The 9,739-nt window shown below is 51.6% G+C and overlaps 1 protein-coding gene across 1 annotated transcript in view; it reads right to left on the bottom strand.

The window, feature by feature from the left end:
• Positions 1-616: 616 nt before the first annotated feature.
• Positions 617-9,739, bottom strand: part of LOC119285989 — an 18,629-nt gene continuing 9,506 nt past the window's right edge. The window contains exon 5 of the mRNA XM_037565330.1: positions 617-798. The gene's annotated coding sequence lies outside the window, so the exon portion shown is untranslated. The remainder of the gene's footprint in view (positions 799-9,739) is intronic.

Genomic DNA, 9,739 nt, shown 5'->3' with positions numbered 1-9,739 from the left:
AGCCGCGGGCTCGGCGGGCCGGCGCAGTGAGAGGCGACTGCGGTGACACATGGCGGCTCAGGAGTGGGCGGCGGTGCCGGCGGACATGTCCGGCCCGGCGGATTTCGTCCGGCGCACGGAGGAGAAGGGGGCTAGGGTTTGAGATCCGGAATTTCGGGGAGGAGAAGCTTTTTTATAGGGAGAGGGAGCTAGGAGGCTCCAAATTGAGCACGGTTTACGGCCACGTGATCGTGATCGAACGACCGATATGATGAAGGGGGTTTAGCTGGGCTTTGGGCCACTTTGGAGGGGTGTTGGGCTGCAACACACACGAGGTCTTTACGGTCCCTCGGTTAACCGTTGGAGTATCAAACGAAGTCCAAATGGCACGAAACTTGACAGGCGGTCTACCGGTAGTAAACCAAGGCCGCGTGGAGAGTCTCGGTCCAATCCGAGAATGTTTAACACCGCACATGAAAAGAGGTAGAAAGGGACAACCGAGGACATAGGAGCGCTAGAATGCAAAACGGACAACGGGGAAAATGCTCGAATGCATGAGACGAATACGTATGCAAATGTGATGCACATGATGACATGATATGAGATGCATGACAAAGACAAAAGCAACACGAAGGCAAAAACCCAACAACGAGGAATATATCATAACTTAGTGCCGGAAATGGCAAGAGTTGGAATACAAATATGGCAAGTTACATACGGGGTGTTACAGCACGGGGTCGTCTAGGACGTGCACTCGATGATGGTGTACATGTTCTCGTGAGCTTGGACTCCTTAATGAATGTGTGGCTCCGCTCACATCTATGTATGCACATGAGAGAGGGGTCAAATAGTATACCATCCTCGAAAGATACAAATAAACATGTGTAAAGGAGATGATTCACTTTTATGTATGTGAATTAGATGTGACATGTGTCACTTGCCAAATGGACTCTTGACATGGTGATACCCGAAGGATGCTTCGCATATCACACCCTATACTGAATAGTTATACTGAATCTTTGGATACTAATTGGAGCATGTCGTATAAAGATCATCACAACGGTTACTTCATATGCTTGATAAAATCATCACATCAATCAACGGGCGCAACAAAGCTCGCCTATCACTCTAGTATACAGAGATACTAGATCATTGATGGTGCGCGTTGCTGCGCCCTGTCCATTTTGACACTATAATGTTAATGATTGATGTTAGAGTAGTCCTTATGGTACACGACTTCTAGTCCAAGTCAGTTTTGTACCCCTACCCCAAGTCGGTTTGTACCCTCTTATATACTCTTGTATGCCGCACCAAATCAATCAATAAGAAACAGTTTTATTCAGCTTTCATGGTATCAGTTACCGGTCCCAGGGTCTAGGGTATGGCTCCGCCTACGCCGCCGCCTGGCTACTTCGAGCGTCGGGCCGCACTCATCGCCAAGGCTGCCAATGCCGCGGCCGCTTCTCTCTCGGCCCTCACCACAAAACTACCATACACCCATCCTCGTCGCACCAATATCTCTTGCCGACACAATCTCCGATGTCAGCCCCTACATCCCCATAGTTCTTGATCTCGCTGCCCACAACTACTACCATTGGAGATATCTCTTCGATCTCCACCTCGGCCGCTGCAACCTGCGCTGGCATGTCACCGCCAACTATCTTCCCCGCCCCGACGATCCGCAATGGTTGAAAGACGATCTCGCGATCGTCCAGTGGTTCTACACCCGCATCACCATCGAAATCTTCAACATGCTCGATCATGACGGCGCCACCGCTGCCAACATCTGGCACTCCCTCCGTCAGCTCTTCCAAAGCAACACCGACGCTCGGAAAAACGCTCTCCACACCGAGCTTCGCAATATGGTGCAAGGAGACGCCCCAGTGAACCTATTCTGCCAGCGCGTTAAGACCATTGGTGATGAGCTCCGCGAACTCGGCGATACAGTCAGCGACTCACAGCTAATCAACATCGTCGTTGTCGGCCTCAGCAAAGACTTTGACAAGCAAGCCTCGTTCACACCGATGATACAGCCTCCTCCTACCTTCGCTGAAGTTCGTCCCCTGCTACAACTTGCGGCGGAAACACAAGCTCGCAAGGACTCTCGCCCCAAGGTCTTTCATGATGCGGCTCGTCCTCCTCTGTCGTCTACACCAGCGTCGCCTTCCATGCCGGCTCCTGCCGCTGGGCCGTCCGCATCGTCATCTGCTCAACCACCCCCAAGCTGGCGCCCTAGTCCGAACTACCGCGGCAAAAACCTTATCTACAGGCCGCCGTCGACTCGTTCGGTTCCGCCTACGACATCACCAGCACCGAGTCCTGCACCACCCACCAGTGCTCCATCTGCGGTTGCATGGCGGCCTCCTCATGATCCTTGGACGGGGCTCGTTCAGGCATGGCCCATGCCTTGGTCCGCTCCGTCCGCCCTCGGTGCTCCGCCGACATACTCAGGTGCCTGGCAACCCGGCCTTCGGCCGCTTGATGAAGCTATGTACCTAGGGTAGGGGCATGGACCTGTCCAAACTGACCTACCCAAGGACATCTTCAGAAGAAATCATCTTTCAATCGACTTGGAGGTGTTCCACTCGACAGACTCAAAGATACTCGACCAAGAAGCAACCACTCGACCAAGACCAAGCCACTTGATAGTCAGGAGACCTAAAGGCACTCTGCATGCTAACGGTCGGTTATTAAGTAGCTTTTTTGGTCATCATAGCACTTTATTACTAGTGTTACCAGTAACGCCCTGCCTTAATGTACATTGAACCCTTTGTAACGTGGGCTGGCTGGGGTCCTGACGCACTCTATATAAGCCACCCCCCTCCTCCGAGACAAGGGTTCACACCCCTGTAATTCATACACGCATAATCCAGTCGACCGCCTCCGGGCTCCGAGACGTAGGGCTATTACTTCCTCCGGAAAGGGCCTGAACTCGTAAACCTTGCGTGCTTACAACTTCTCCATAGCTAAGATCTTGCCTCTCCATACTTACCCCCATACACTACTGTCAGACTTAGAACCACGACAGTTGGCGCCCACCGTGGGGCAGGTGTTTTAGCGTTTTGTTGGAGGAGTTGCGATCTTTTCCGACCCGAATCATCATGGTTTTCAGCGGAGTTTTGGTGGAGGGCCGCGAGATCCGTCTTGGCGCGCTCACGTTCATCGCTGACGACTCCGCTTGGCTTCAGGAGGCTCCGCTCGACGTGGACGCACTCCCTGTCCGCGGGGCAACGCACTTTAGCGCGTGCGTCCGCGGCGTTCTCCTGCGGCAACCGTCGACCCCCGACCGGTCGGCCCCTGTGTTGTCCTCCCTCCTTGTTTCCTGCCGGCGCAAGCACTCCGGTCGGTCGAGACTTCAGCGGTGGGTGAGACACGCGGTGGCACGCCAGTCGGCCACCCCTCAAATCGCGGCGATCGAGCCCGACGAATCCCTCTACGGCCTGTTCGACCTGTCGCCTGGCTCCGCAGAGACCGTGTCCGAGTGCGACAGCAGCGATCTGACGGCGGAGGTTCTAATGGTCGATGGACCGCCCAGTCCTCCCGGTTTTCCCCGCACCGACGGAGGCGCGGGTGGAGGCGACCCGTCGCGTCCCCATGAGGAATATCTTCCTGAGCCTATCACGTCGCTGCAGAGAGAAGAACTTCGCCGCCGGAACATGGATGCACTGCACACTCCTATCGTTGGAGAAACCCCCGAGGCTCGTGCCTTGGAAGACGCACGCCTGGCAAATTTGGCCGAGCGCACTCAGCTGAAGAACCTCCAGCGAGCACTCGGCGAGCGTGCGCGACAACGGGTTCCAGAATCCAGTCGACGTCAGCTCTTTCCGCCCCCGCAGGTATACCGAACTCCGATTCAGAATTTAGCAGCTGCAGCCCGTATAGTAGAGTCGATTCAGCCTTCCTAGTCGGAGGCTGGCAGAGGCTTGCTGCAGATCAAAGTGTTACTCCGAGCAGCAGGAGACCAGAATTCTGCTGTTTCTCAGTCGCGGAACAGGATTCATAGCAGATCCGTTGCTGCAGACACGGTCCAGTCGGCCCATAGCCCGAGATCGCCCCGAGGCGTGAGGGACGTGGAGACCGACGTAATCAGTACGGGAACAGTGAGCAGTATGATCACCGATTCGATCGTGATGATCGACGTCGAGTGCCCACCCCTCTCGCGAGGAGCGGGTCGTATGCGCCTCGACGGCAAGATGACAGGCGCCCTAATATTGTTGGGCCAAGGATTCCAGTCGACCCCAGAGAACCAGGCTTTGATGCAAGATCCATTCTCGTTCAATGTTTGGTCAACAGGAACAGAGCTCACCGAGAAGGTCACGACAGAGATGCACCTACCAGCGGCAGAGTACACGTTTCGGAGCCAGAGTGCTTTAGCAGAGCCATCAGGGCCGCTGTGATTCCTCCCAACTTCAGGTTGGCGACTGGAGTCAGTAAGTTCACTGGTGAGTCCAAACCCGATACTTGGATTGAAGACTACCGAGTGGTCGTCCAGATTGGCGGCGGCAATGATGAAGTGGCCATGAAGCATCTGCCTCTCATGTTGGAGGGCTCGGCCAGAGCGTGGCTGAATCAGTTAGCACCCAGCAGCATTTACACTTGGGAAGATCTCGCCCGAGGGTTTGTCACCACATTTGAAGGAACATGCAAACGACCGACAGGGCTGACGGAACTACGGTCTTGCGTGCAGAAGCCGAATGAAACTTTGAGGGACTATATCCAGAGGTGGATCACGTTGCATCACACAGTTGAGAATGTGCCCGACCACCAAGCAGTTTGCGCCTTCAAAGAAGGCGTTAAGTACAGAGAACTGAATCTGAAGTTCGGTCGAACCGGAGATATGTCTCTGAATTGGATGATGGAGATTGCCACCAAGTACGCTAATGGTGAAGATGAGGATCAACTCAGGAGTGGCAAGCTCAAGCCAGTCGCTCAAGAAGCCGGAGGAAGTTCCAATCGGAAACAGAAGCGGAAAGCCAAGCTGCTCCTGGGGAAGCCTTGGCTGTGACTCAAGAAAAATTTAAGGGGAAACCCAAAGGACCTTGGAACCCCAAGAAAGTTAAAGACCAGGACGGAAATGATGTGTTGGATTTGCCGTGTCACATCCACACAAAGAAAGATGAAGAGGGTAATTTCATTTACCCGAAACATACCACTCGACAGTGTCGACTCTTGATCCAGCAGTTCCAGGGCAAGCAGCCCAAAAATAAGGAAAAGGAGTCGGACAAAGTTGAGGACAACGAAGATAGTGATGACGGATACCCTCAGGTCAATTCCACTCTGATGATTTTTGCTGATGTTGAAAGCAAAAGTCGACTGAAAGTTATCAACCGAGAGGTGAATATGGTCGCTCCGGCAACACCCAGTTATCTGAAGTGGTCTCAAACTGCCATAACATTCAGCCGGTCCGATCACCCAACGCACATCGCCACCCCTGGGAGGCAAGCTTTGGTGGTTGACCCAGTTGTTGAAGGCACTCGACTGACCAAAGTCCTGATGGATGGTGGCAGTGGTTTGAACATATTATATGCTGAGACGTTGAAAGGGATGGGCATTCCGATGTCCAGACTCAGTGCCAGCAACATGAGTTTCCATGGAGTTATTCCTGGGAAGAAGGCTGAATCACTCGGCCAGATTGCTCTTGATGTGGTTTTCAGTGATTCCAAGAATTACCGCAAAGAAAAGTTGACATTTGAAGTTGTAGACTTCCAGAGTGCCTACCACGCTATTTTTGGCAGGCCGGCTTATGCACGCTTCATGGCCCAACCATGTTATGTGTATCTCAAATTGAAGATGCCTGGCCCCAAAGGTGTGATCACTATTACGGGCAATCGAAAGAAAGCGGAAGTATGTTTTCAGAAAGGTTCGAAGATCGCCGATGCTCAGATGGTAGTGGTGGAGTTACAGGAATACCAGAAGACTGCAGACCCGAGTGATTTGTTGCGAGCCAAGAAGCCCGCTACAGAATCAGCTTTTCAGTCGACTGGCGATACGAAGACAGCTCACATCCACCCGACCAACCCCAGCGGGTCTCCAACTCATATCTCGACAACACTTAACTCCAAATAGGAAGAAGCGCTCATCCAGTTCCTCCGTGAGAACTGAGACATTTTCGCATGGAAGCCTTCTAACATGCCGGGTGTTCCCAGGGAGCTGGCTGAGCACCGCCTAAGAGTCGACTCAAAAGTAAAACCTGTCAAGGAACATCTCCAACGGTCCGCCGTCCAGAAGAGAAAGGCCGTTGGCGAGGAGGTGGCTCGGCTCTTAGCAGCGGAGTTCATCCAAGAAATCTACCACTCCGAGTGGCTCGCCAACGTTGTTATGGACCCCAAGAAGGACAAGTCACTTTGCATGTGCATTGACTTTAAACATATCAATCGGGCCTGCCCGAAAGATCATTTTCCTCTCCCCCGCATCGATCAGATAGTCGACTCAACTGCGGGATGTGAGCGACTGTCTTTTTTAGACGCCTATTCCGGATACCATCAGATCCGTCTGTATGGACCTGACGAGATCAAAACAACCTTCATCACTCCATTCGGCTGCTTCTGTTATGTTACCATGCCGTTCGGCCTCAAGAATGCCGGAGCCACATTCATGAGGATGATTCAGAAGTATTTGCTCACTCAAATCAGACGGAATGTGGAGGCGTACATGGATGATATTGTGGTCAAGTCACGGAAGGGTTCCGACCTGCTGACTGACCTTGCTGAAACCTTTGCCAACCTCAGGAGGTATGATATCAAGCTTAATCCATCAAAGTGCACATTCGGAGTTCCTGACGGAAAATTACTCGGTTTTCTCGTTTCTGAACGGGGAATCGACGCCAATCCATAAAAAGTCGGTACTATACTCCGAATGAAAAGTCCTGTGCGAGTGCACGACGTCCAGAAGCTTACTGGTTGCTTGGCCGCCCTAAATCGATTCATATCTCGTCTCGGTGAAAAGGCATTGCCTCTTTACCAATTGATGAAGAAGTCCGAGAAGTTCGAGTGGACTCCTGAAACTGATGCAGCATTTGCAGAGCTCAAAGCTCTGCTCTCCACCCAGCCGGTGCTTGCTGCCCCAATCAGCAAGGAGCCTTTGCTGCTTTACATTGCAGCCATAGGACAAGTCGTCAGTACGGTACTTACAGTCGAGCGGGAAGAAGAAGGAAAAATCTTCAAAGTTCAGCGCCCAGTATATTATCTTTCTGAAGTCTTGACCCCATCGAAGTAAAGATATCCTCATTATCAGAAGTTTGTATATGGGATTTATATGACCACAAAAAAAGTTGCTCACTACTTCTCTGATCATTCCATTACAGTCGTCAGCGACGCTCCATTGTCAGAGATCCTGCATAACAGGGATGCAACTGGTCGAGTGGCAAAATGGGCGATTGAACTCCTTCCTCTAGATATCAAGTTTGAGGCAAAGAAAGCTATCAAGTCCCAGGCAATCGCAGACTTCGTCGTCGAGTGGATTGAACAACAACTGCCGACTCAGGTTCACTCGAAGCATTGGACCATGTTCTTCGACGGCTCCAAGATGCTGAATGGTTCCGGTGCCGGAGTGGTGTTGGTCTCCCGCAGAGGAGATAAACTCAGATATGTTCTTCAAATCCACTTTGATTCCTTCAATAACGAGGTAGAATACGAAGCACTTTTATATGGGTTGCGCATGGCCATTTCACTTGGCGTCCGTCGCCTCATGGTCTATGGCGACTCGGGTTTGATGGTTAATCAGGTGATGAAGGAATGGGATGTCAGAAGTCCAGCCATGACTGGTTATTGCAATGCAGTGAGAAAGCTGGAGAAGAAATTCGAGGGATTAGAGCTTCATCACATACCCCGACTGAAAAATCAAGTAGCTGATGATCTGGCAAAAATAGGTTCCAAAAGAGAAGCCATTCCCAGCAATATGTTTTTGAAACACATCCACACACCATCAGTTCAGGAGGATCCCTTCACTAAAGAGGCCCCGCAGCCAAAAAGTGCCACGGATCCGACTGAAGTTGAAATTCCAGCTGTGGTCGACCTGATCATGGAAGTCTTGGTCATCACTCCCGTCTGGACAGTACCGTACATTGCGTACATCCTAAGGAAAGGACTCCCAGAGGATGAAGAAGAGGCTCGACAAATCGTCCGTCGATCCAACGCCTTTACAGTCATAAAGGGACAGTTATATAGAGAAAGCGCAACTGGGGTCAGCCAGAAGTGTATTACACCAGAAGAAGGTCAGATGATCCTTGATGATATCCACTCGGGGACCTGTGGTCATCATGCGTCCTCTCGGACCATTGTGGCTAAAGCATACCGAGCGGGATTCTGCTGGCCAAGAGTCAATGAAATGGCAAAAGAGATAGTCGACAAATGTGAAGGATGTCAGTATTACTCCAATATGTCGCACAAGCCCGCGTCAGCCCTGAAAACCATTCCACTCGTCTGGCCCTTCGCTGTTTGGGGGCTGGTAATGGTTGGACCACTGAGAACAGGTAGGAGCGGCTTCACTCATGTACTGGTAGCAGTCGACAAGTTCACCAAATGGATTGAAGCCAAGCCTATCAAGAATCTTGATGCTTGCACTGCTATCAGTTTCATCAGAGAGTTGATATTCAGATATGGAGTTCTGCACAGCATCATCACTGACAATGGGTCAAACTTCGATTCCGACAAATTCAGGGCCTTTTGCGCCTCTCAGGGCACTCGGGTCGACTATGCTTCGGTCGCTCACCCCCAATCGAATGGGCAAGCAAAAAGGGCAAACGGCCTAATTCTCAAAGGACTGAAACCCCGATTGATGCGTGATCTCAAGCATGCAGCAGATGCATGGGTCGACGAGCTTCCATCAGTCCTTTGGGGATTGAGGACAACCCCGAACCAATCGACCGGAAGAACCCCATTCTTTCTGGTCTATGGAGGCGAGGCAGTCTTGCCGAGTGACCTGCTTCACAACGCTTCCCGAGTCGAGCTCTACTCTGAAGATGAAGCAGAACAAGCCCGGCAAGACATAGTCGACCTCCTGGAAGAAGAAAGAGAAATGGCCATGATCCGATCGACCATCTATCAGCAAGACTTGCGTCGATTCCATGCCAGAAACGTGAAGAGTCGAGCCTTCCAAAAAGGAGACTTAGTCCTCCGAGTGGATCAGCAGAAACCACACAAACTCACTCCTACTTGGGAAGGCCCCTTCATAGTCACCAGAGTCCTCCACAATGGAGCATACCACCTCTACAATGTCGATCGCCAGGTTGATGAGCCGCGAGCCTGAAATGCGGAGCTCCTCCGCCCCTTTTATACTTGAATTCTCACTCGGATGAGATGTAATAAGAAAAACTCCTGTAGTTTATTTATCAAAGACAAGAGCGTTATAATTTTCCCAGTGATTATTATTGTTTTTGTTTGCATGAGAAATCCCCCAGTGGATGGCTTAGCTGCGAATCCGCTTCGCCTAAGTTTGTAAAAACAATTTCCTACCGAGTGGCGAGCCAGCCTCCCACTCGGGGTCTTAGCTGCGAATCCGTTTCGCCTAAGTATTTAAAAAATCCTGCCGAGTGAAGAGCAACTCTCCCACTCGGAAGCTTAGCTGCAGTCCAGTACTCGCCTAAGTTCTCTCACTTGGAGACTTAGCTGCAGTCTAGCACTCGCCTAAGTTTGAAAAAATCCTACCGAATGGAGAGCAATCCTCCCACTCGGGGCTTAGCTGCAGTCCAGTACTCGCCTAAGTTCTCTCACTTGGAGACTTAGCTGCAGTCCGGCACTCGCCTAAGTTTGAAAAAATCCTA

Source organism: Triticum dicoccoides, chromosome 4A (genome assembly GCF_002162155.2).
Source record: "Triticum dicoccoides isolate Atlit2015 ecotype Zavitan chromosome 4A, WEW_v2.0, whole genome shotgun sequence".
NCBI lineage: Eukaryota > Viridiplantae > Streptophyta > Magnoliopsida > Poales > Poaceae > Triticum > Triticum dicoccoides.
Note: the sequence above shows the minus strand (reverse complement) of the source record. Positions and strands in the feature narration are given on the sequence as shown.